Here is a 27,347-nt window from a genome sequence, read left to right as displayed (position 1 = left end):
ATAAAAAAATACATGCTTACGAAGGCAATTATTCTCTTTATGCCACATGATTTTCTGGTAATAAATACCATTCACGATATAGATTCCCCATTGATAACGGTACCAGGCAGTGCCTGCACTGAGAAGGAGCAACGGGATGATTGGCAGGGAGCTGTTAGTGGGTTTTCAGTCAGAAACAATGTAGTCTGTGATTTTGACAGTTAAAATAGAAGGAGTAGGGAATGAACTTGTTGAGTTGAGCTGAAGATGGCGGGGGGGCAGCTTTTCACAAGATGCATAATGTCAATATCTTTGGAAAGAAACTCTTATGGTTCTAGAGGAGCATATAGTCTCAGTAATGGGGGACTCAAGAGATGTATAACCAAAAGAATTATGAAATTCTATAACTCAAAATGCCCAAACATTAGTCTCTTTAAACAGTGAAAGGAAAAATGATATTCATTCTGCCTGAGGCATCCATAAACTATGTAAAGATAAGGGGGTTCCATGAAGAAATAAATGAATTAATTAAGAATGAGTGAAGTGACTGTGAGTGCGATTCAGCCTCAGAAGATAAAAGGGATACACAACCAAAACTAGTTCCATAATGATTCATATCCTCATTCATTATCCAACACCTATGTATTGAGCATCTACTATGTTCCTGGTCTCATGCTATGGCCTTGGATATAATGAGAAATAAATCGATGCAAATTGCACTTTATAGTATTTAGCCCCACAAAGGAGGCAAATTGGACTTCAAAATTCTCTCTGCACTCTCACGTCTACTTGTCCAGCACCCTCACGTTTTAAAGTTCCATTTCTAGATGTAGATTTGAGTTCTTCCTTTCCACGTTTCCTCCGTCTTGTCATGGGGTAAGGGAAGAGGAAAAACCTAGACAGACAGAAGCAGAACCTTCTCCAGCAGGTCAGAGACAGAGGAGGGCTGTTTGCATTCTCTCTTTCCAAACATCTGATTCTTTTGTTTTCATATGTGCAATACCTGGAAATGTTACTATTACCCAGATCCCAGACCCAGATTATTGCTTTTCAAGCATTATCTCACCTAATCCTCACTAGAAGTTGCAAAGTACATATTATTTATATTATTGTTGTTGCTTGAATAGTTATCCCTCATTTAAAGACGAAGCATCTTTTGCATTGTCATAGGGCTGTAAATTAGGGCACCTAGAAACTGAACATTCTGTCAACTGTTGGGTTCCCAAAACCATGGTCTTGGTCTTGCCACTCTTCCTTTCCTTTTAAAACACACGGGCACATTTATTGAAAACTATATCTATTAAATTTATATATTCATTCCAGTCATATGTTCATTTCTTTCAATAAATATTTATCAAATGCCAAACACGGGCAAACTGTAACATAAAGACTGTCTTTTGACTTAAATTGTTGAAAAGTCACTCAGACCTTCATGTGTATCTTCACATACTTTCAAAATTCATTTGACAAACGGTTCCTGAGTGCTCACTATTGCTCTCCTAGAGCTGGGGACAAAATGGGGTCTGACACAGGCCAACGGCCTGCGCTTATGCAGCATGCATTCTGGCAGAGGGAATGGAAAATAAACAACTTTTAAATACTTACTACATCATGACGTGATAAACACTGTATAGATAAAGCATGGTCAGAGGGAAAGAGTGACTAGAAACAGGAGAAATGACTTCTGTGAAAAAGTGACATTCAAGCAAAAACTAGTTAAAAGTCGTAACAAGGCATGAGGCTATCAGGTGGGGTGCAGCCCAAGCAGGGAGACTTGCATGCGCAAAGGCCCTGAGGTGTATTCCAGGACTAGCAAGGCGACCAGGGCTGCTGGGATCCCATGTCCACGCTCGGAAATACAATCTACAAATGCCAAGGTTATTTTCTACACAGCTGTACCAGGAACATCCTGCTTTGTTCTTTCAATTTTAGAGCAGTCCATGTACCTCCAGGAGAGTGCTGGAGATAAACATTTTTCCTCCGCTTTAATCACGCCATGACAATGGCTGGATAATGAAGAGAATGCCCACCCAAGCCACTCAGGGCCTCTCCAAGAGTGACAGCCTGCTGATTAGTGAGATATATAAAAACAGACACAAAGAGAACTGAACTCTCTTCTTTTTGCAACATAAATGGTCTTTGCTTTTAGTCCCCAAGTCTTTGTTCACCGCTTGCCAGGGAATCCCTCCCTCAAGTCCAGCCTACTACTGTTTGGCTGGGAGACTTTAATCAGTAGACTTGGAAGAAATGACCCGGCCAGGAGCATGGCCATCACTGAGCAGCCCAAGACAGGAGGAGCTGCAGATAAAAGAGGTAAAGCTGACAGTCTGGCTTCTAATTAGTGGAAAATTAAAGTTGATTTGCATTATTAGAATTATGGACTTAGGGGTTTATTAAATAGCATCCTTTCATATATATTTTCTGTTAATACTCTGTGGTAGTTCCAGTTAGCTTTAGTGCTTGAGAACTGTGTGCATTAAAAGATAATATTTTAGAAAAGTCATGGGTAAATTTTGTGCCAAAAAATACAAGCTTGAATAATTTTCTTTTTACAAAGTCGCTAACAATGAAAAGGTAATCAATTCTAGTGCCACAGAACTCTTAGAAATCTTGAGAATCAGAATATCTTTGGAGCAGAGAGAGAAGCTTAGTGATCACTGCATTCAAAACTCTCGTTTTGTCTTGGGGAAAAGACAGAGAGGCAGGGTGAAGTCTGAGGTGCAGGTCAGCAGCGGGACAGAAGGGAAATCCCACCCCACAACGAGTCCCACTGCCAGCTGCTTCCCTTCCTGCCGCTGACTTGTGGTTTCACTTTTCAACTCCCCTTGACACACCCCGTACAAAAATGCAACGAGCCTTTCAAGTGTTCAGATAGTCATTTTTCTCTGTCTCTTAGCTCTGTACCCTCAATGCATATCTGACCTGTGAGAACTCAGTGTAAACAGAAGCCATTTTTCTTGTTATCAAAAATTTTTGTATTTTCATTTTTTCCTGCTAGGGTTTATATATCAGTGTTTATATAAATAAATATGTATAATCAGATAAGCAGGAGGAAAAACTTACAGGCATCACTCCAAATTTCACAGCTTTGAGCCATTCTCATCCTTCCCCTTCAAAACTATGTCACATTCTGTTCATGACAATGCAACTTGGAAAACACTAACTTAAACAAATGGAAGCCGTTGAGATACGAAGCAAGGGATGAATAAAGTACGTTTTGGAAGTTTGCAGTTAGTCAGTTCAGTCGCTCACTTGTGTCCAACTCTTTGCGACCCTGTGGACTGCAGCATGCCAGGCTTCCCTGTCCATCACCAACTCCCAGAGCTTACTCAAACTAATGCCCATTGAGCTGGTGATGCCATCCAACCATCTCATGCTCTGTCATCCCCTTCTCCTCCTACCTTCAATCTTTCCCAACATCAGGGACTTTCCTAAGAAATCAGTTTTTCATATCAGATAGCCAAAGTATTGGAGCTTCAGCTTCAGCATCAGTCCTTCCAATCAATATTCAGGACTGATTTCCTTTAGGATTTATTGGTTGGATCTCCTTCAGTCCAAGGGATTCTCAAGAGTCTTCTAACCCACAGTTCAAAAGCATCAATTCTTTGGCGCTCAGCTTTCTATATGGTCCAACTCTCACATCCATACATGACTACTGGAAAAACCATAGCTTTGACTAGATGGACCTTTATCTGCAAAATAATGTCTCTCCTTTTTAATATGCTGTCTAGGTTGGTCATAGATTTTCTTCCAAGGAGCAAGTGTCTTTTAATTTCATGGCTGTAGTCACCATCTGCAGAGATTTTGGAACCCCAAAAAATAAAGTCTGTCACTGTTTCCATTGTTTCCCTATCTATTTGCCATGAAGTGATGGAACAGGATGCCATAATCTTCGCTTTTTGAATGTTGAGCTTTAAGCCAACTTTTTTCACTCTTCTCTTTCACTTTCATCAAGAGGTTCTTCTTTACTTTCTGCCATAAGGGTGGTGTCATCTGCATATATGAGGTTATTGATATTTCTCCCTTGAGAAATCTTGATTCCAGCTTGTGTTTCATCCAGCCCAGCGTTTCTCATGATGTACTCTGCATACAAGTTAAATAAGCAGGGTGACAATACACACCCTTGACGTACTCCTTTCCCAATTTGTAACCAGTCTGTTGTTCCATGTCCAGTTCTAACTGTTGCTTCTTGACCTGCATACAGATTTCTCAGGAGGCAGGTCAGGTGGTCTGGTATTCCCATCTCTTTAAGAATTTTCCACAGTTTGTTGTGATTCACACACTCAAAGGCACAGTCAGTTAGGCAGAGGTAAATGCTTTTCTGAAATTCTCCTGCTTTTTCTATGATCCAGCGGATATTGGCGATTTGATCTTTGATTCCACTCCGTGGTGTTTAATCATGCCTACATCCTACTAACTCCTCATTCACTGTTACAGTTGAGCTTACCCCGTATATTTTTATGGCAGCATCGTGTTATGAAAGCAACAGACCTCAAATAATCTATCAAGGAGCAGACACCTAGGTGGGAAGGATACGAAAGCTGAGTTCAGACAGCGCTGGCTCTGAACACCAGACCTTGGCTAGGCACCCAGAACTCTCTGTGCCTCATCAGAGGCATGAATAGGAGTGTTCATCCCATAGGGTTGCTATGAGAGTTACATGGAAACAATGTATGTTCTCCTTTAGTTTGGTTCTTAGCATACAATAAAATAATAAATACTGTAAATAAAACCTGACATATTTTTGTAAAGAGGGTCCCTAGCAGGGATCATCAAGTAGCATTTTAATGATACCAAAATATTAATAAAAATATTTTTTACTTAGTTCATACTGTTATAAAGTCATAAAAGAAACAATGGTGAATCTTCTGCTGGATGAAACTAACAAAATACCAAATGATTGTGGTGCGCTTACCTCCCAAATGCAATGTGTCTTTCCACCTCCCAGCAGATGATAAGAAGGCAGCCATTCCCCTTTAGACAGCTGACTGAGCAGAGGACCAAAGCTAACTGCCGATCCCATCATGTCTAAAGAGTCTTGTGGCCAGGGTTGGGCTGCCCTCCTTCCCCTCACCTGCTAAGCATATAAACATATATCTGCATTCCCTGGTGGCTCAGTGGTAAAGAATCTGCCTGCAATGCAAGAGATGCCGGTTTAATCCCTGGGTCAGGAAGATCCTCTGGAGAAGGAAATGGCAACCCACTACAGCATTCTTGCTGGGAAATCCCATGGACAGAGAAGCCTGACGTAGCAAAGAGTGTATATACACACACATTCTCACTCACACACATACAGACAATGGGATACTATTCAGCCATTAACAAGAATGAAAGAGTGCCATTTGCAGCAACATGGATACAACTGGAGATTATCATACTAAGTAAAGTCAGTCAGAAAGAGAAAGACAGATACTATATGATATCACTTATATATGGAATCTAAAATATGGGGCAAATGAACCCACCTACAAAAAACCAGAAACAGACTCATATACCTAGAAAACAGACTTATGGTTGCCAAAGGGGAGGGAGGGTGGATGAGGAATGGATTGAGAGTTTGGGGTTAGTTGATGTAAATTATTACATATAGAATGGGTAAACCAGAAGGTCCTACTGTATAGCATAAGAATATATTCAATATCATGGGATAAATCATAATAGAAATGAACATAAAAAAGATGTAAAGAATGTATAAATGAGTACAAATGAGTCACTTTGCTGTACAGCAGAAATCAACTACACTTCAATTTAAAAAAAAAAAACAAATAAAAACATTTTCCAGGAAAGTATTCATCAGCTCCCAGATTTGCTCAGCTCTTCACTCATTTGGTACAAGAAAAACATTCCTCAAATCCAGACCAACTAGACCATTGCTCTGATCATAGGTCCAGTCTTTCCTGCCTTTGTCAGACTGGAGGATCATAACAAAGATGTGGACCATCTCCAAACATCCTCGAAGTTAAAGCCATTGCCTTGGAATTCACACACCTGCCAGAGAGATTTCCAGTCCCAAGACAGATTGACAGGGACATGTTAAGATGCTACAGCATTACTAAAGCCTGCATATTCAAGCTATAATAGTCAAATTGCTTCTACCTGATCAATTGCTCAGAAACTGAACTTTAAACCAAAAGCTAAGTTGTTCTGGAAGCCCTCTTGGCAGCGTTAACTATCTCTTGCAATTAAATGTCGACATAATTCTTTCAGAGCTACGGTCTTGCTTTTGCTCCAAGGCTTCCTTCCAGGCATATGAGTGAGTGCTACACAGGTAAACATTCTTTGAAAACCTCTGGGTGAATGGTGAAGGTCTTTGTGTTTGGGGGTTTTGGTGAGAATTTCAAATATCAAGAAAACTTTTCAGATACAAATGAAGGTAGTTACGGTCATTTATTCAAGCATCTGCAAATGCCTACTGTGAGTCAACCCTAAGCAAGGCGTCAGGGGCATGGAAAGAGGTAAAAAGTGGTCTAAATTTTAAAGAAGTCTGAGCAAGCGGGGCAACAGACAGGGAAGTAAAACGACAATACATCATGAAAATGGTTTTACCACTATATGAACTAGGAGCTTGTGTGGGAAATGAAGACAAAATCACCGAGTCCCACAGAGTTGGCAAGGCTGGTGGAGAGGAGAGTGTTGATGCTTAGTGACTCCTGATGGATGCAAAGCAGTTTGCCAGGGAAAGAAGAAGGAAAATTGAAGGTCAGTCCTCAAATGGAGAATGCGCTAGCAACCGCTACAGGGGGGGATACAGCAGTAGAAAATACCACACTCTCTGCTGCCACGAAGCTTATGAGAATCAGATGAAGTCACGTAGTGATGGCCGGGTGATGGGCACACAAAGGTGAGAGCTGTTTTGGCCATCAGTCTGAGTACCAGATGACTCTCTGTTTTAATATGTGCTCACAAGAGCGTGATTTTCTGGGAGTTCTGCCCTCAGCTATTGGTCATATCTAGAATGGTCTTCTTGAGCCTGTTTCCTCATCTGTGAAAGGAGGAGAGGAGTGCTAATACTAGCCAATACTTTAATATTCACTGACCTATTTACTCACTGCTTGACCCCATACAAAGCACATAATAAGCACTGTCTCATTTAATGTTCCCCAAAGTCTCCTGTGATCTCCATTTGCAGAAGGGGAAACTAAGGCTAGAGGAGGCTAAGTGACTGGGGCAAGGAACTGCTAAACTACAGCTTAATCATCTCTGCTTCCAGGCAGGTTAAGGGAGACAGAGCATGAGAAGGACTTCACAGGGCGCTCGGTTTGTGGTAAGTGATCAACAATGGTGGCTGTTAATGTTATTACTAGAGATTACCGTGAAACATCAGTTCTCTTCCTATCAGGAGGATATCAGTTTTCACTTGTCCATTTGGGAACATGGTGCCTTCTCCTCTTTCCCTAATTTTTTTTTTGGCTATGTCTAACTGGCAGACAATACATCCACCTCTAACCAATAGGTTCTTGGCCAAGCTACCCTAGTAACATATGAAAGGTATGCAATTTTTATAAGCCGCCTCATCAAAACCTTTCCTCGATAGAGGTTAAACACTGAACATTTCAAACTAAGTTCCTGGACCTGGTTAAACTTGAAAATATCACTTGCTGTACTACCTCCAGCCTGTACTCATGCAACTTCCCCCACTTCGAAGGCTCTGAGACTTGGTTTCTGCCCAAGCAGAAGCAACCCAACTGTAAAGTCTTCCTGCTTGTCTCTGAGACCTACTAAAATTTTAATGACTAGCTCTGTGTTTTCTTCACTGTACTCATGTCCCTACCATAACTCTTACCACAATTTTGGCATGCAAAATATTTAACAAGGCATTTAATCCAAACAAATGACTAAACATCCAATAACGCCATGCAATGCCCATCATACCTAAAGGTCAGCCATGCCACAATGGATTTCCATCTGCAAGCCAATTTCCAAAGCAAATTTCCCTAATTGCTTTGGTTTGCAGTTTGGTTTGGTTTTGTCTCCACATCTTGGAAATCAGGGGTTTTATTCATCTTACTCATCAGTAAACTTCAGTTGAGTGAATACATGAATGAATGAATAGATGAATGCTGCACCAGAATGAGAAAATAGAAATAAGGAAAAGTGAAGGAAGAAAGCCAGAATCTAAGTTTTAAAAGATTTTAGAAAATTGGAGGCACCATCAGAAATGACCAACCTGAGAAAATGTGGCTACAAGAAAAACTATTATTTGAACACAATTACTTCCTCAGAGACTTCAAATTAATCCTTCTGCACACTCCCTTCTCTAATCTTCCTGAACACAACTTGCTTAAGCGGTTTCCTTTGTTATTCCCTGGTTTTCTCTCCATGCAATCACCACCATCTAACTAGAGGGTCAGAAGGGAAGGCTTGTAAATGCTCTGCCCCCATGAGCCTTCATTTGGGGCTGAATGCACAAGCCACATCCCTGGAGGCCTGTGGGCAAGCCTCAAGCATCAGAGAAAGGGGGAAAGTTGGAGGAGGGCTGCAGGCCGTGGTTAATTGTCTGTTGAGTCCCAGTAGGACCAACTGTATTTGGAACAAACAGAAAACTGCCTACATTTTATTAGGCCTATCCATGCCAATGTACAATTGTATCTGCATGCCTGTGTAAGTGTGTGAGCGTATGTGTATACACACACACACATACACACACACATACTTCTAACAAATTTCTTTTTCATGTTATAGTAATGAGGACTTGGAAACTACTGCATTGGTTTGAGTTTCCCCTTAAAATACAGGAGTGCTCTCACAAAATGTCATTTCAATTACAGAAACCCAATAATGAACCAAAAATACCCTCCTATGCTCTCTTGGCTCATGAAGTACCCACTGACTGTGACAAGCACTAGTAGAGGTTTGGGGGTGTATTATTAATAAAAGGATGCAAATGAAATGAGTTGGCTTTTAGAGATCATTATCGAGAGTCTAGACAGCAAAGGTTTGTCAGAAGCTGTTTTGCATTTTGCCGTATCATCATCACAACAAAAGGCAGAGCTGCTTAGAAACTTAAATAAATGAATAAATAAATCAAATGATAACAAATATTGATCCAACAGCCCTGAATAGAGAGAGAATGGCTGACTGTCTACTTTTGTGCAAAAGCCTTGTCTCTGCCTGATAATGCTTAGCATTAGGGAAAGCAAAATGCACTTTTCATGGCAATTCTCAGGAACCTCATACAATTCTCACAATTTTTTCAGAAAATGGGAAGTTGGTTAGAAAGTTTGATTCAACAACTGGCTTATTTAATATGCAACAAATATTGACTCTCCTAAAGTTCAGGCCCAGAAATGAATTCGAAACAGTAATTTTCCTTGGTAGTATGCATTCAGTCACTCATTCAGCCATCATCTGTTCATTATTCAGTGATGATTATCAATGAGCGTCCATTTGTATTCGGGAATGAGAGGTAAGGAAAAGCATAGCATGTTAAAATTTATATTTTAGGACCTAGGGCAGAAATAGACATAAAAGGGTTTTGTAGAACCCTGAAGGAGAATCAAATGTCAGGCCTTAGAGTGACTATAGATGACATTCAAAGTTGGGGAGTTTCCCACCCTTAACCCTATGCAGTGAACTACAGAGGGCAACAGGCAGTCCTGCAATCTTGAGCTGTCATTCCAATAGTTCTGAAGCCAACAGAAACGTAAGCACCAGCTGAAGAATCATGGAATGCTTAGACCTGTAAGGGACCTAACGGATCATCCAGTTTGGTGATTCACAAAGTTTCCCAGATAACTGCTTCATGGAAGAAATATTTCATGGAAATTTAACTTATAAAAAGAGTGAAAGAGGAGTGTTCCTGGCTGAAGGGAGGGTGGGGTGCATAGGACTCCACTAGAGTCTTTCTTTTCTTGTTGCTTGGACCACTTCTGAGGCAGACCCACAAAATCAAGGTCTCTTAAAGTACGGCATAAAGACCATTACTCAAAGTCAATCCCATTCATCTGATTGTCAAACAGAGATCAGGAAAAAGATCAATGGCTTGTCCAAGGTAACAATGTCAAATAAGGGATACAAGTTGGCACTAGGCTCAAAGGTTGCACCTCACATTATAGAACATAGTCACTTGATTCAGAAGTATGTTTTTAGAGGGAGACACACAATTGTTTTAGATGCCTTGAGTTCAAGGTGATGATGGTAGGACATCCATGTGTTGGTGTCTAGGAAATAGTTAATTTAAATATATAGGCCCAAAGCTCAGCAGAGGAATGACACCAACGTTTTAGACTTCAGTGCTGCCAACACAGAAAGGATAAATGATGTCCAAAGACAGAGTATAGAGCCTTCAGTTAGGGGGTAGGAAGAAGAACCAGACAAGAGATGTTCAGAGGGGTCAGAGAAAAACAAAGACAAAAACAGATCCCAATTTTTTTTATATATAGAGTTATACACTGACTCTGAATTATGCCAAAATAAAATATCTGTGAAGAGACTGAACTTGAGAGACCATTTGCTCCTTCTGCTAGTCATTTCCTTCAACACACTCAGCCTCTTCTGCATTTTGTCTTCTCACAAAGGCTATCCTCCCAGTCCCATAAGGAAACAATGATATATGGGAGCCAAAATGTACTGTTACCAAGAGTTGACTATTAAATTTTCAGGACTTTTGTGAACCATAGATGTTAATAAAAATTTAATTGTATGCACTATGGTTAAACAAATTATCTTGAAAGCAAAGCCAACAAATACACAAAATATATCATTTCTTAATTACTTTACCATATTTTATTATTATCTCTGCTCTTATGATTACTTATGTCTGTACTCCACTTTGTGGACAAAGGTCTGTATAGTCAAAGCTATGGTCTTTCCAGTAGTCATGTACGGATGTGAGAGTTGGATCATAAAGAAAACAGAGCACTGAAGAACTGATGCTTTCGAACTGTGGTGCTGGAAAAGACTCTTGTGGTGCTGGAGAGTACCCTGGACAGCAAGGAGATCAAACCAGTTCATGCTAAAGGAAATCAACCCTGAATATTCACGGGAAGGACTGATGCTGAAGCTCCAATACTTTGGCCACCTGATGTGAAGAGCCAACTCATTGGAAAAGATCCTGATGCTGGGAAAGACTGAACGCAGAAGGAAGGGAGGGTAACAGAGGATGAAATGGTTGGGTGGCATCACTGATGCAATGGACATAAACTTGGGCAAACTCCAGGAGATGGTGAGGGACAGGGAGGCCTGGCATGCTGCAGTCCATGGGGTTACACAGAGTCAGACTTGACTTGGCCATGACTTGGCAACTGAACAACAACAAATTGCTGTTCTATTTTATCTAAGGGATTCCCTGGTAGCTCGGCTGGTAAAGAATCCACCAGCAATGCAGGAGACCCTGGTTTGATTCCTGGGTCAGGAATATCTGCTGGAGAAGGGGTAGGCTACTCACTCCAGCATGCTTGTGCTTCCCTGGTGCCTCAGCTGGTAAAGAATCCGCCTGCAATGTGGGAGACCTGGGTATGATAGAAATACTAAAATGGGGTGTAACTATGCATCTCTTCTCTACTTCGCATTAAGTGATGTCGTGTTGGTAGCCATGCTGGAGGTAGTTGCCACAGAAACAGGCCCATGCTACCAATCAGGACTCTGGGGTCTCCAACACCCAATATTCTGCCTTGTAGTTCTGGTCCTTTGGAAGGTCTGGCTGAACTTCCTGAGCTTGTGTCCTCTCAATAATTCCCTGTTTTTCTTAAGCTTGTTTGAGTAGGTGTTTGCTATTTTCAAACAACTGATCAATGACTGAGAATTGGACATTTTCAAAAGGAAAAGTCACATCACCTGTTTTAGAGTTAGGGCTTCCATCAGTTTAGACTTGCATCAGCCAATCATGAAAGGTGCAAAGATCTATTCAAAATAAGATTCTGAGCTAAACTGTTTAGGAAGTGAGGGATTGCAGAGGAGATTGTTCCAGACACATGGGCTGTGGTGGGGGAGGGAAGGGGGCGAGAGAGGACCAGGAGCCTGCAGGCAGGAGCACACCAAAGCAGGAAGAAAGCCTTCCTTTCCACATACTGCTCTCTGTCCTTCACTGCCAGATCTTTGAACAGAAGTTGACAGTCCAGAGAAATCCACTATTAGCTCCATTACATTTCCAGCTATTATTCTATTCATTGTTCTCACACCTCGGGCCATCTTATTTACATAACAAGAAGAGATTTGGCAGAGAGGAGGGGCGAGTGTCGATTGTCAAGGCCTGCCTTGTTAGTTTATACTCTAAATAACAACTTGTTTCCCATGCTGCTGTTCTGGGGAACATACTGTTAATTTCAGTCAGCATCTCGTTTTCACCAAATCTGGCAGCAGAGTTTTTAGAGGAATAGCTGTTTAGACATGGTCATTATCTGAGGGTGCTTTAGCCAGTATGTTTCTAGGAGACAGATACAACCAACAAGCTATGCCAGTGGAGAGCAATGCTGGCCTACAGGGTCCAGGTTTTTGGGTCTTTAGACAGAAGAATGATTTCCTATACTCACATGTGGGTAGACCCACATTTCTCACCCGCTCACCCACCCTCACGGTGATAAACAAAAGGCTGTGAGTAGGGATGGTCATATAACTCTTGTAGAACTTCAGGTATAAAACGAAAATGCGGGGTGTCTTGCTCAAAAAACAGGCAAAGATTTTCTTTTCCTTTTTTCCACCATCTCTCTCTGAACCTGTCATAGTGTTTTTTCTTTGCTATTTAATGTCACGCTTTCCCAGGCACCTGGAGCTCTGCCTTTCGCTTCCGCAAGTAGACAGACTCCTGATGGACACCCTCGCCCTGGAGCTCGCCGGGGGCAGGGCAGCGCAGCGGGACCCGGGCAGGGCCAGGGAGCAGGTAGGCAAGAGCCCAGCGCAGGGAGATGAATGAGGGAGCTACGGGAAGTGGGGCGGCCAGAGAAACGAGGCTCCCAAGCCCCAGACCGTGCTCCAGTGTCCCATAGGATTCCATTTACAAAACACAGAGACAAAGGGAAAAAAAATCTATTAAGAATTTCAAGATGGTGAATACGTAAAATAGATAGCCACAGGGACTCTACTGTATGACCCAGGGAACTCAAACTTGGGCTGTGTGACAACCTAGAGGGGTGGGATGGGGTGGGAGGTGGGAGGGAGAGGAGAGGACATATGTATACCTATAGCTGATTCATATGGATTTTGGGTGAAAAGAAAAAAAAGGCCACAATATTGTATAGCAATTATCCTTCAATTAAAAATAAATAAATTTTAAACAAAAGAATTTCAAGATGGTGAAATTAACCTCCAAACACAGAGTCTCCTTCTGAGCAGAGGACACTAAGCAACCGCACAAGTCACAGGCCCACAAAGCCATCCCTGACCGTATACCTTTCTTTCTCTTGTCTGTCATGGGGACACTGGTTGGTACATAGCTGGCTTTGTATGTAACAACACGTGCTCAAGACAACATACAGTTAAGCAGTGAACAGGAGAGATGCTCAGAAAGCAGGAGGATGGGAGAAGCTGAGTTGGCTGGGAGGAGGACCAGAACCATAATTTTGCAATTGCTGGTGACTGTCTCCCATTCTATCACTATTATAGTTTGAAGCTTTTGGGCTTCCCTTCTCGCTCAGCTGGTAAAGAATCTGCCTGCAATGTGAGAGACCTGAGTTCGATTCCTGGGTTGGGAAGATCCCCTGGAGAAGGGAAAGGCTACCCACTCCAGTATTCTGGCCTGGAGAATACCATGGACTGTATAGTCCATGGGGTCACAAAGAGTCAGACACCACTGAGTGACTTTCACTTTCCCTTACGTGTTTAAATGAAAATATTTGAAGACCCTTGTTTTAAATGACCAACCTTAACATTAAAATTCTCGGTAAGTATTTGCCAAAAGGATGTACATCTGTGGGGTCACACAGAGTCGGACACGACCGATGCGGCTTAGCAGCAGCAGCAGCAGCAGCCCTAACAGAAAAGTGGAAATCAAATCCCCCTATGCTTTTGGGAAAAGGAATCAGCTTAAGCCAATCTCTTGCAATTCTCAACGCTAACAAGCTCCAAGAGGACTTAGGGAATTTCTCCTTGCTCTTCTGTTCAACCCTGATCGGTTGTGAGCATCCTTTCAGACATTGCCCCATTTTCCTTATCAAGGAAACAGAAGTCATGTTTGAGGCCTTTGTCCTCCATCTGAAAGCCTTCTTAAGAGGACTGTAAGCAGCACTGAGCTCAGCTTTTAGGGGAGCCCTTGGACTCTTCTTATTCGTGTGCCAGAGAGCTAGTCTAGCAACACTCAGACCTGAGGAGGGGAAGCAAGTGGAAGAAGGCCTCTCACGCAGGCCCACGAGAGAAATAACTCGTAAGCTCCCAGAAAAACAGAGAATGAGCATTGATCCACCTGATAAAGACAGAGGCTGGCGGAGACACACGCTCAGGCCCAGCTCTCTTAAGGACTAGACATCCTTCCTGAAGGTTCAGGAAACTTCCGCTCATTTAGATCAGTGCCTGGCTTGTTTCTTGCTTCTTGTTTCTGGCCACAGGCACTCCCCTTGCTCCACAACCACCCGCTTTCTGATCTCTGTTTTCTGCTCCCCGCACCCCCACCAAGAGTAGCTCTGTCTTGGAGGTGACCTCCATTCACTCAGCTGAGCCTCTGTCCTCCAGAAAGCACACACATATTTGGGATAAGAGTCAGTGTGCTCTTTGTTATAAAAGGTCCTTGAGGATTCTTAATGTGATCTTTGAGTGAACCCAGGTACTCTCCCTAGAATCCCTAAACAGAAACCTGCTGACCTTGAGCTCCATGTTTCGAGGGACAGGGAGCCCTTACCTCAGCATACATTAATTCTCTCAGTCAGCCATTGGGAAATATACCACTGAGCACCTCTGATGCATCTGGTGTATCTTAGGTGATGGTGGAAATCAAAGGGAGGAAAGAAAGGGGGAAAGAAGGGAAGGATAGAGAAAAGAAGGAAAGGAAGCAATGGTGGGAGGGAGGGATGGAAGAAACAAATGCTCCTGTCAAGGCGTGGCCTAGACCACTCTGCAAATCATTAAAATATATTAAGTTTTAGAAGGCTCAGGAGGGTATGGATACAATACAATGAGATCTCAGGTATAGAGATACCTACTTACAATAATTGCATAAATTCAGGCTCTCATCTCAGTTCTTCCACTTCATACATGACTTTAAGCAAGCTGCAAACTGATGTTCAGTTTTCGAATCTAAGGAACAGTCTTAATAACAGGTTATACCTCAGAGTATTCTTTTGAGGAGTAGATATTATTATGCACAAAGTTCTCAGTTTAGAGGTAGCTGTTTTTCAGTGTTTCCCTGGTGGCTCGGTGGTAAAGGACTTGCCTGCCAATGCAGGAGACTCGAGTTTGATCTCTGGGTTGGGAAGATGCCCTGGAGTAGGAAACGGCAACCCACTCCAGTATTCTTGCCCAGAGAATTCCATGGACAGAGGAACCTGGCGGGCCACAGTCCATGGGGTTGCAAAGGAGTCAGACATGACTTAGCAACTAGACAACAGCAACGATAATTTATCGTCATCACCATGGTGCGGTTGATCCATTGGCAGAGCATTTGTGCTTTTTCAGTGTAATTTTATAAATAGTTCTTGAATAATGTACATCCTCACATCCACTTCAGTCCCCCTTCAACCCATACTCCACCCGCCACAGGAATGCTGTAGACAGGCCTACCCTCCTACTCTCTCTTTGGCTCTCCATTTCCCTTTCATTGGACCAAAACACCCCCCTGTTTGGCCTCCATCAAGCTGCATAGTCTGTTCCACACCTACCCCTCCAACCTGATTTACACCAAGCCCCCTCTGGGAACTCCAACCCAGCCCACTCTGGCTTCCTTTTCTTTTTTAATCCCTTCATTTCACAGCAAATCAGCACATGTTGCTCCCTTTGCCAAGAACATTTCCCTGACTCCTTAAACTCCTCTGGACTCTTCAGGTACCAGCTCAGGCCTGACCTCCTTTTCTGTGTCCCCTGACTGGTCAGCTGCCCCTCCACAGGCTATCACAGCCTCCACACTTCTCCTTCACCCCCATCACGGTGATAATTCTACATTCACACGTGATTGTGGCGTTCATTAATAATCCATTTCGCCACCACCAACTACAGACTCTAAGCCCTATGAAGACACCGATTTTGTCTTCCTTGTTCAGCCCTGGGTCCTTAACGCAATTATAGTACCTGACACAAAGTAGGTACTCAATAAATATATGCCATTTCCACTTGACACAGAGATAAGGGGGGCAAAGAGTATCATAATCATTGCATAAATGAGGAAACAGAGTCTGAAAGTTGACTGATTTGAGCAAGGTTTGAAAGTGGCAGCATTAGAGTGGGTGCCTGGGCTCCACCAGGCTGACATCTGTGTGTATGCCTTACCACTGCTGCCACCCTTGCTCAGCCTTTACATGACTGTTCCTAGTCCTGCTCCCAGAATGACAAGAACGTGAGAACACCTTCTCCCACATTGTAAATCTGGACACGCTTGAAGTGAGTCTTCCTACTCCACCCCGTCACCATCAAGCCTCATTGTTTTCTCAGTAAAGGTTGCCTCTGTCTTTAAACAACTCCTCATACATGGGATTTGCAGGCTCCATAAGTTAAGCCTCCCTAAAGGTAAAGTGAACTTGCCTTTGTTTACACAAATAGAGAATGTATTGGTGCGTGTAACTGGGAAGTCTCAGGCATGAACTTTTGGTACACCTGGATCCAGGAACTTAAGTAACTCCATCAGATCTCTCTCTTGACTCCCTTTTCACTTCTCTCTCTCTTGTTCATTCTCCATTTCTTGTCTCTGTTGGGCTTTTAAATTCAACTCACTATATCCATATGGAGGAAAGTTGAAACCCACAGTTACAGGCTCACTTAGCCTTTGGAACTAATTATTTCAGAGGAGTGTAAATGGCTGATACTCAGCAACTTTCAAATTACTTCCCCCAAAGTACTCTGAGTTGCCCTGTGTGGGTCAAACATGCATCATTAGACCAATCACCTAGCCCAGGCGATTAGAGATCTGATTGGCTGGGTTGCTACAAATACCTATTGGAACACAGAGGCACATATTTGAAAGCTCAAGTAGAATTGCTTAAAATCATCAGTGGCAGAAAGGAGAAGGTGCTTGGCAAACACAAATATAATTGAAGTCTAGTACACAGGTGTCCTACCATTTTATTCCTGTATAGAGAAGCATCTCTTACACTTAGGTTTCTATAATAGATACGCCCCAATTCTCTAGGTGGATTCCGACAAGCACAGCGACCAACATGCCTCACTTTCACATGATACGCCACTATTGAGTTTTGAGTAGTATCTCTCCCCACTTCCCTCTCTCACTCTCCCCCTCTCTCTTCTCTTTTTATAGACGCATCACATTGCTGACTCATATTGAGGTCACCGTCCAAAAAGAAAAAAAAAAGAAGAAAATCTCTGGTATCTGTCACATGGAATCAAAGCTCAGCTCAGGGAAGAATTTCCTCTCTGCTGATGACAGTGCCAAGAGATTACTCAAAGCCCATTTTGACTGTCACGTTGCACATGCAATTAAGGACACAGGTGATCATCTTATTCCAGAAGTTAGAATAAAAGCTGATACCAAGCAAAACACACTCTATTTAGTAAATTAGCTGCCATGTGCAATTGCAGCTGAAGCCTTCTTCTGGATGGGAACACGAATTTAGTGCAGTAATGAGACTAATTTCCTTCGGGGTTTGGGGATCCAGTATTTTCTCTTGGTACTTGTACGTCACACCAGGGAGAAGCATCAAGGGCTTTAGCACAAACCCAGCTGTGATGCTGAAAGCCACACCAAGAAAAATTATAATTAATACAGCAAAAATTAAAGATAAAGAGAAACTCTTTAAACCAGCAAGAGAAAAGCAACTAGTTACCTACAAGGGAACTCCATTAACTTGTTCAGTTAACTTTTAAGCAGAAACTTTTCAGGCCAGAAAGTATTGGCACAACTTAGTCAAAGTGATGAAAGGGGGAAAAAAAGCCTGCAACTAGGAATACTTTCGGAGAAGGCAATGGCATCCCACTCCAGTAACTCTTGCCTGGAAAATCCCATGGATGGAGGAGCCTGGTGGGCTGTGGTCCATGGGGTCCCTAAGAGTTGGACACGACTGAGCGACTTCCATTTCACTTTTCACTTTCATGCATTGGAGAAGGAAATGGCAACCCACTCCAGTGTTCTTGCCTGGAGAATCCCAGGGATGGCGGAGCCTGGTGGGCTGCTGTCTATGGGGTCGCACAGAGTCGGACACGACTGAAGTGACTTAGCAGCAGCAGCAGTAGGAATACTTTACCCAGCAAAGTATTCATTCAGATTTGAAGGAAAGACCAAGCAGAGAAATGCACAAAAATATAGTTTTGTCAAAATGGTAGGATTATAGATGGTCTTAGCTTCTATTTTCTTTTTCTGACTTTCAGTAATGTCTTTATTACTGACTTTATGGGACTTTATTAACAGAGAAAAATCACTTTCAAAAAATCAAAATCAGTCCAGAGCTATACATCTTATCTTTATTTAATAATCTGTTAAGGCAGGAAAAGCCACAGAAGCTTGACTTTCTATCCAAACCCTTATGAATCAAAGCTGCTGTCTTTGGAAGGGCATCATCTCATCCACGTGACTTCCTAAGAAAACCACACCCTCTTGTTTTACCAAGCTTTTATAGTGTGTGGTTTAAGGTGTGGACTCTAAAGTTAGAGAATCCAAGTTTGAATTTGGGCTTTCACTGTTTGTAGCTTTGCCACTAGACTGCATTTTTGCCCCAAATAGAGCATTTCAAAATTCACCACTCTTTTTGCACCAGAAAAGAATGACTCCATGGATGCTGCCTGTGAGCTCCATAGCTATTTTTTTTTTTGTCTTGGGAGAGGCAGCCCTGTTGGTGGACACAAGTTCTGAGGCTAGAATGACTCAAGTGAGCATCACTGCCAACCTGCCATTTTAGAGGCTCTGCACCTCTTGCAAGTAATCAAAATTATCTGTCCCAGTTTCCTCATCTACACCTCAAAGATAAAATGCACCTAGTCCATGAATTAGGTGGTGAGGCTTATATGAGATAATGTGTATAGAACAGTCACGGCAGGGCAAAGCACATGGTAAGCAGTCAAAACATCACTGCTACAGCTTTTTAATCCAGCAATTGTGGGGAAAGGAGATCTCTGTCTCAACTCTGGTGTGTGTGTGTTTCTAACCCTGCTATAGTTCCTCCTTGGAGCTTGAAGGGTAGGGGGCTGGCTGGGCAGTTGAAGGAAGAAAGGACCTGGTAACCTAAAGCCAGCCTGGAGATTTATGTCTGAAAAGAGATAGGGGTGATGCATAGACAGAGCAACCAGGGTTTACAAACTCCCCTCCTGAGTTTCAAAAAATCACTAGGAACCAGGGGAAGCTATCTGCTGCTCAAGCTCCTGCTGCCCACAGATAAGGCACATTTGGGCTCATTCCCTCTGGAGCACAGGAAGTTGAACCTGTGAAAAATTACTACAAGGGGGAGAATACTAGAGCCCAGATAGACACCATTTTTCAGTGTTTACTATAATTGCTCATGTCACAGTCATTCTTTTGCTTTGCTCTGGGGAATTGTTCCAACCGAGTATTTGCTTCTCTTTTCGAGGAAATGACGGGTGATTCTTGAGACAAACTGGGAGAAGGCGCCATCTTAACTCTGCTAGCTGAGCTGGGTGGAGAAAGGGCCTGCGCAAGCGTGGGAAAGGAAGCTAGACTCAGAACTTCCTCTCCAGTAGGAAAGAGCTGGAGAAACTTTGTGCTTTAAAGGTGGCTTTCCTTAGCCATCTCATTCACTGTCTCATCTCATTCTAAGACAGCACCTGTCTTCAAACAGGTGCCTAAAATATGCTGGAAAACAAAGCAATCACTCAAAATAACAATTTCAAATTGTTCTATAAAAAATCTAGTTTACACGGTTTGGATAGTCTATATAATTTTCGAAGTATTCTATGTAAGTGTTCTAAGCACATTTAAGGTGGGCTGGGCTAAGCTATGATGTTAGGTTGCTGCAGTTTACTTGCTAAATCGTGTCCGACCCTTTCCAACTCTGTGGACAGTAGCCCGCCAGTCTCCTCTGTCCATGGGTTTCCCCAGGCAAGAGTGCTGGAGTGGGCTGTCATTTCCTTCTCCAGGGGATCTTCCCCACCCAGGATCGAACCCGGGTCTCCAGCTTGGCAGGCAGATTCTTTACCACTGAGCCAACTGGGAAGCCATGTAAGGTGAATTAGATATGTTACCAACTTATGATATTCTCAATTTATGATGGGCTTATCAGGACATAACCCCAACATAAGGAAGGAAAATCTGTAGTCTGCAACCATTAAAATGTTCACTTTTGTTCAAAACTAGTTTTTCCCACAAGATGAAGCCAAAAAGTAGGTACTCAGCATTGTTTCAGATTTTAAAAATTATTCTCCAAAGAGACATTGTGCCAAAAACAGAATAGTGCCCATGATGGATACATGGAGTTTATTATACTATTCTATTTACATGGTAAAGGTCTCAATATTTTTATAATAAAAAACTTGCAATGTTTCTTGTTATCTTATATCATTTTTCCCTAAAGGCACAATTAGTAATTTTACGCACTTAAAAATTATATTATGTCACTTAGACTTTATTTCAGCGTGTGCTAGAATTAAACCAACCAATTTATTTTTAATAGACTCATGGAGGAATTTTCAGTATATCCTTGAGACTTATACGTTGCTACCAGCTTTACTCAGTGCATGATGGATAGTTTCTATTTTAAAATATGGCATTTGTTGTGATACAATTTAAATTACCTTTCTGCTGAGAGCATGCGTTCTTCAGAGTTACAATTATGCAAAGGGAAATTAAACATCATATTCCTATTTTGTCTTCCTTTATAGTCCTTGTTGCAGTTACTTTCACTCAGGTACAATTACATTAGAGAAAACAAGATTTTGCATTTATATTCAGAACTATTCTATTCAGAAAATTCATTTCAGTTCTTAGTTAATTATAGAAGAAAAATGAAAGCTATTCTAAAAATAAACAAGAGTAAAGGCTCAAAAGTAGCACAACTCACATATAAAGTGTTATGTATAATCAATAATTTGCAGTTCTCACAAGCCCACTTAACAAGTTACTGTATCATAATTATATGTTAAGAAAAATATTTTTAGATCTTTTCACTTACTATAAATGTTATGTATGCTCTTTACTGAAAATTTGGAAACTTGGACAAAAGCACAAAAAGAAATCAAGATCACCTTGTGATTATGACACCTAGATGTAACCAGTTAATATTTAGCTATATTTCCTTCAAGTTCACTTTTCTGTTCAGATAGGATGCAAATATCAATACCCCATTATATTTAACAAAATTGGCATCATATAATATATTCTGTATGCTATTTTACAACCTAATTCTTTTTATTAAATTTATTTATTTTTTTAATTTTAAAATCTTTAATTCTTACATGTGTTCCCAAACATGAACCCCCCCTCCCACCTCCCTCCCCATAACATCTCTCTGGGTCATCCCCATGCACCAGCCCCAAGCATGCTGTATCCTGCGTCAGACACAGACTGGCGATTCGATCCTTACATAATAGTATACATGTTAGAATGCCATTCTCCCAAATCATCCCACCCTCTCCCTCTCCCTCTGAGTCCAAAAGTCTGTTATACACGTCTGTGTCTTTTTTGCTGTCTTGCATACAGGGTCGTCATTGCCATCTTTCTAAATTCCATATATATGTGTTAGTATACTGTATTGGTGTTTTTCTTTCTGGCTTACTTCACTCTGTATAATCGGCTCCAGTTTCATCCATCTCATCAGAACTGATTCAAATGAATTCTTTTTAACGGCTGAGTAATACTCCATTGTGTACATGTACCACAGCTTTCTTATCCATTCATCTGCTGATGGACATCTAGGTTGTTTCCATGTCCTGGCTATTATAAACAGTGCTGCGATGAACATTGGGGTACATGTGTCTCTTTCAATTCTGGTTTCCTCGGTGTGTATGCCCAGCAGTGGGATTGCTGGGTCATAAGGCAGTTCTATTTGCAATTTTTTAAGGAATCTCCACACTGTTCTCCATAGTGGCTTTACTAGTTTGCATTCCCACCAACAGTGTAGGAGGGTTCCCTTTTCTCCACACCCTCTCCAGAGGGTATTGATTTTATATCCTGCAACTTTACTATATTCATTGATTAGCTCTAGTTATTTTCTGGTGGAGTCTTTAGGGTTTTCTATGTAGAGGATCATGTCATCTGCAAACAGTGAGAGTTTTACTTCTTCTTTTCCAATGTGGATTCCTTTTATTTCTTTTTCTGCTCTGATTGCTGTGGCCAAAACTTCCAGAACTATGTTGAATAGTAGTGGTGAAAGTGGGCACCCTTGTCTTGTTCCTGCCTTTAGGGGAAATGCTTTCAATTTTTCACCATTGAGGACAATGTTTGCTGTGGGTTTGTCATATATAGCTTTTATTATGTTGAGGTATGTTCCTTCTATTCCTGCTTTCTGGAGAGTTTTTATCATAAATGGATGTTGAATTTTGTCAAAGGCCTTCTCTGCATCTATTGAGATAATCATATGGCTTTTATTTTTCAATTTGTTAATGTGGTGAATTACATTGATTGATTTGTGGATATTGAAGAATCCTTGCATCCCTGGGATAAAGCCCACTTGGTCATGGTGTATGATCTTTTTAATGTGTTGTTGGATTCTGATTGCTAGAATTTTGTTGAGGATTTTTGCATCTATGTTCATCAGTGATATTGGCCTGTAGTTTTCTTTTTTTGTGACATCTTTGTCAGGTTTTGGTATTAGGGTGATGGTGGCCTCATAGAATGAGTTTGGAAGTTTACCTTCCTCTGCAATTTTCTGGAAGAGTTTGAGGAGGATAGGTGTTAGCTCTTCTCTAAATTTTTGGTAGAATTCAGCTGTGAAGCCGTCTGGACCTGGGCTTTTGTTTGCTGGAAGATTTCTGATTACAGTTTCAATTTCCGTGCTTGTGATGGGTCTGTTAAGATTTTCTATTTCTTCCTGGTTCAGTTTTGGAAAATTGTACTTTTCTAAGAAAAATATGGAACGCTTCACGAATTTGCGTGTCATCCTTGCGCAGGGGCTATGCTAATCTTCTCTGTATCATTCCAATTTTAGTATATGTGCTGCCGAAGCGAGCACAACCTAATTTATCTATTGGAAAATCTGTAGTAAACATTTATCCCATTTTATTAACTATCTCTCTTAATAACTGCAGATTTTCTAGGCCAGTGTTTTATGTACACTGTGATTTATCTACCCCATCTCATATTATTATAAATTTAGAATATTCTATTTTTCCCTATTATAAATGATGCCACAATCAATGACTCTATATAAAAATTTTTCACATCTCTATTTCCATTTGATACATTATTTGATGTCTATTTTGAGTCAACACATATGAATATTGTTAAGTATTTTGAAACATAATAAAAATCTCTAAAAAGCTGTCATTAAAACTCTCATAAGCAATTCCAGACATCCATATCCTTACAAACTATGCTTTAGCTTTTAAAAACATAACCACCAATCTGAAAAATAAAAATGGCATCTCCTGCAACTTCAGTTTGTTCCCTTATAGTTCATCTAATTATTAGTAAGACTGAACATATCTACTTGTGCTATGGCCATTTTTATTTCTTTTTTTTTTTTTTTTACTTTATTTTACTTTACAATACTGTATTGGTTTTGCCATACATCAACATGAATCCTCCACAGGTGTACACGTGTCCCCCATCCTGAAACCCCCTCCCATCTCCCTCCTCATACCATCTCCCTGGGTCATTCCAGTGCACCAGCCCCAAGCATCCTGTATCCTGCATCCTGCATCGAACCTAGACTGGCGATTCGTTTCTTACATGATAGTATACATGTTTCAATGGCATTCTCCAAAATCATCCCACCCTCTTCGTCTCCCATAGAGTCCAAAAGACTGTTCTATACATCTATGTCTCTTTTGCTGTCTCGCATACAGGGTTATCGTTACCATGTTTCTAAATTCCATATATATGTGTTAGTCTCCTGTATTGGTGTTTTTCTTTCTGTCTTACTTCACTCTGTATAATCGGCTCCAGTTTCATCCACCTCATTAGAACTGATTCAAATGTATTCTTTTTAATGGCTGAGTAATACTCCATTGTGAAAAAACTGGAAATAGAACTGCCTTATGACTCAGCAATCCCACTGCTGGGCATACACACCGAGGAAACCAGAATTGAAAGAGACACGTGTACCCCAATGTTCATCGCAACACTGTTTATAATAGCCAGGACATGGAAGCAACCTAGATGTCCATCAGCAGATGAATGGATAAGAAAGCTATGGTACATTTTTATTTCTTAAAAAAAGTCATTAAAAAAAAAATCTCCTTCAAATCAATCAAACCATCTTCTCTGAAATCTACCATGTTACAGGCATAGAGAGAAGTGCTAAGGATAGAAAATTAAGACGACATGGACCCTATCTTCAAGAATTTCACAGTCTAGTAGAAAAATAGACATGTGAATGACCACTTTCAATGTATTATTATAAGTGCCATGTTGACATATGTCTAACATACTAGGAAACCACAGAAGAGGAAGCAGAAAACTCTCCAGGGAATGAGTGAAGGGTACACAGAAGTTGTAAAGTTTCAGCTGGACTCTGACAAATGAATAAGAATTCACAGAGATGGGAGAAAGAAAAGAGAGTATCTGACAGAGCCCTGATAGAGGGAACAGTCAATATATTGTGAAGGATATTTTGAAGCCAGCCAAGGATTTGAGCTCTATCGGTGGGAAACAGGGATTCAGTAACATTTTTTTTTTTTTTCTGAGCAGCAAATGAACACGGTAAGTTTTGTATTTTAGAAAGTGGATGGAAAGGAAGACATGGAACCATTTAGAGAATGAGAAAGAATCAGGTAAGGGGCAATTGTGAGGTAATTTTAGCTTGATCCATTCAATGTGGAGCAAAATATTTACTTTTAAAATATAGGCACATGAGGAAGAGGTAACCCCTTTTGAACAACCATTTCTTTTTAAAAACAATCCAATGCACAGTAGCTGTGACAGAATGTGTTACTTTTCCCAAATGACTTACTATTTTCACTTACTATAAATGTTATGTATGCTCTTTACTGAAAATTTGGAAACTTGGACAAAAGCACAAAAAGAAATCAAGATCACCTTGTGATTATGACACCTAGATGTAACCAGTTAATATTTAGCTATATTTCCTTCAAGTTCACTTTTCTGTTCAGATAGGATGCAAATATCAATACCCCATTATATTTAACAAAATTGGCATCATATAATATATTCTGTATGCTATTTTACAACCTAATTTATCTATTGGAAAATCTGTAGTAAACATTTATGCCATTTTATTAACTATCTCTCTTAATAACTGCAGATTTGGCCAGCGGGTAGAAGTGACCATGTGACTGTTTCCACCTAGATTTCAAGAAGTATCCTGTGTTTCTACGTGTCAGTTTGGGATCTTTCGATTTCCACCAGGAAAATCTTTGCCCCAGGCGGCCCAGTGTTTCCAGAACACACAAGGAGCAGACCTGAATGAAAGCCAAACTCTGGAGCCAGCCCAGCTGAGCCCAGCCTAGAGCAGCCAATCCCCAGACTGACCTACAGTGTAAACCACCGAGTGTCGGCATGGTTTGCGATACAGCATTATATGGCAACAGCTAAACGGTACACTGGCATAGTCCACTCCTTTAATTTAAGAAACTGGCCAACAGAGAAGCCTGGCACGCTGCAGGCCATGGGCTCGCAAAGAGTCGGACATGACTTAGTAGCTGAACGACAAAAGAATGTGGGCTGGGTTAACACTCCATGCGCTATCTGGAAAGTGGGATAATAAAATTGGACATGTGTAATGATTAAATGTAGCCTAGTCCTTCCAATTCTGGATGGCCATCTCATCAACTGGAAGTTGCTGATGAATTTCCATCCAGAATTAAAGTACCCGCATATAATACATAAGACACCAATTAGCTATTGATCCTTCTGGGCTGACATGAATTAAAATAAAATACTAAATGGACAGGCATGAGCTCAGCTCCCTGTTGTCAATAAGAGCACTCATATCTTTGTTGTCTCCCTTCTGATCATGTTATATATAAGCAGCAACCCATTGCATCACATGGAGACTTTTTAATCAGGTCGTAATAGGCTTCCTCATTCTGCTCATTAAGCTAAAGAAAGGTTTGCTAGGGAAATGGTCTATTAGATTGTAATTTGCTTTCACATGCAAATTAAGGAATAATTAGTTTTGAATATCTAGAGATGTAGAATCTGGGTGTTTGACATATTTTCATATGTAGCCAACACCGAAAGTTCAAGTGTCTTTTCAGAAAAAAGAAAGGTTTTTTGCCAGTTAAAAGAGATTAAACAATATTCCATTCTGAATGTACACTATTTAGGCAAATATTACAGGTAGCATATATTTAGCTCACAATTCAGAACCAACTGTTTTTTTTTTTTAACTTGTTGATATTTTGAAAACACTGACGAAAGTTTGAATATCACCACATTTTCCTTTTCTTTTGCAAAAGCAAGGTGTTCTTTAAAATATGGATGAACCAAGATTTAAATTATTTTAAATAATCAGAGATAAATATATGTGCCTTCCATTATCTTAAAGTAGCACTTCCTCTTCTAATATTTTTAAAATAAATAAGTCAAATCTTTCATCACTCCAACAGGGACTCTAAGCAGGCTCAAATCATTTCATACCTTTGTAAACTTACTTGGTCATCTCTTTAAAATTAATGAAACAATTAAAGCTTATTACATTGTACTTAAAAACTTAGGCTGGATTTTGTGCTGTGCTCTCACCCTCAAAAAAGGGGGCCATAAGGAAACTTTTGGAGGTGATGAATGTTTATTACCTTGTTCATAAGAGTGATAGTTTCATGGGTATATGCCTATGCCCAAACTCATCAAATTAAGCATATCGACTATACTTCAGTAAAGCTATTTAAAAAGAGAAAAAGGAGGGTAGTAAAAACAAACAACAAGCAAACAAACTTAAAGGTCATGGAGGAAGAGAAGGAGAATTAAATGTTGAGAAAGTGCTCTTTGTAAAACCCAGAGCAGACTCTGCAGGGTTAAATCTCTGTGTCTGGGGCAGAGCTCAAGAATCTAAACCCCTCCTTTCCACAATAAGCAACATACTTCTGTGGTTAGATTTCTTTTGTCCAGTGGGGGATGACTCAGACCCTGTGGTATCACCAATGAGGGGAGTGAAAAAGAAATGGCATGGAAAGGCAACAGGGATAAAGAGATGGATGAATGGACAGGATGCGGCCGCTGAAGCAATCTGGAGGGCAGCAAAAGAGGAGGAGGAAGAGAAAGCACCACATTAACC

General features: G+C 41.0%; 1 protein-coding gene and 1 non-coding gene across 2 annotated transcripts in view; both read right to left on the bottom strand.

The window, feature by feature from the left end:
• The window catches only part of CDH13 (cadherin 13), a 1,023,138-nt gene that overhangs the window by 901,538 nt on the left and 94,253 nt on the right, over positions 1–27,347 (bottom strand). The window lies entirely within an intron of this gene.
• LOC138097266 (U6 spliceosomal RNA) lies at positions 23,017–23,123 on the bottom strand. Its single transcript, XR_011146466.1, has one exon. It is a non-coding gene; the product is annotated as a U6 spliceosomal RNA (small nuclear RNA).

The sequence above is a fragment of the Capricornis sumatraensis genome, chromosome 20, assembly GCF_032405125.1.
Source record: "Capricornis sumatraensis isolate serow.1 chromosome 20, serow.2, whole genome shotgun sequence".
Lineage (NCBI taxonomy): Eukaryota > Metazoa > Chordata > Mammalia > Artiodactyla > Bovidae > Capricornis > Capricornis sumatraensis.
This window is presented reverse-complemented; position numbering and strand designations above follow the sequence as displayed.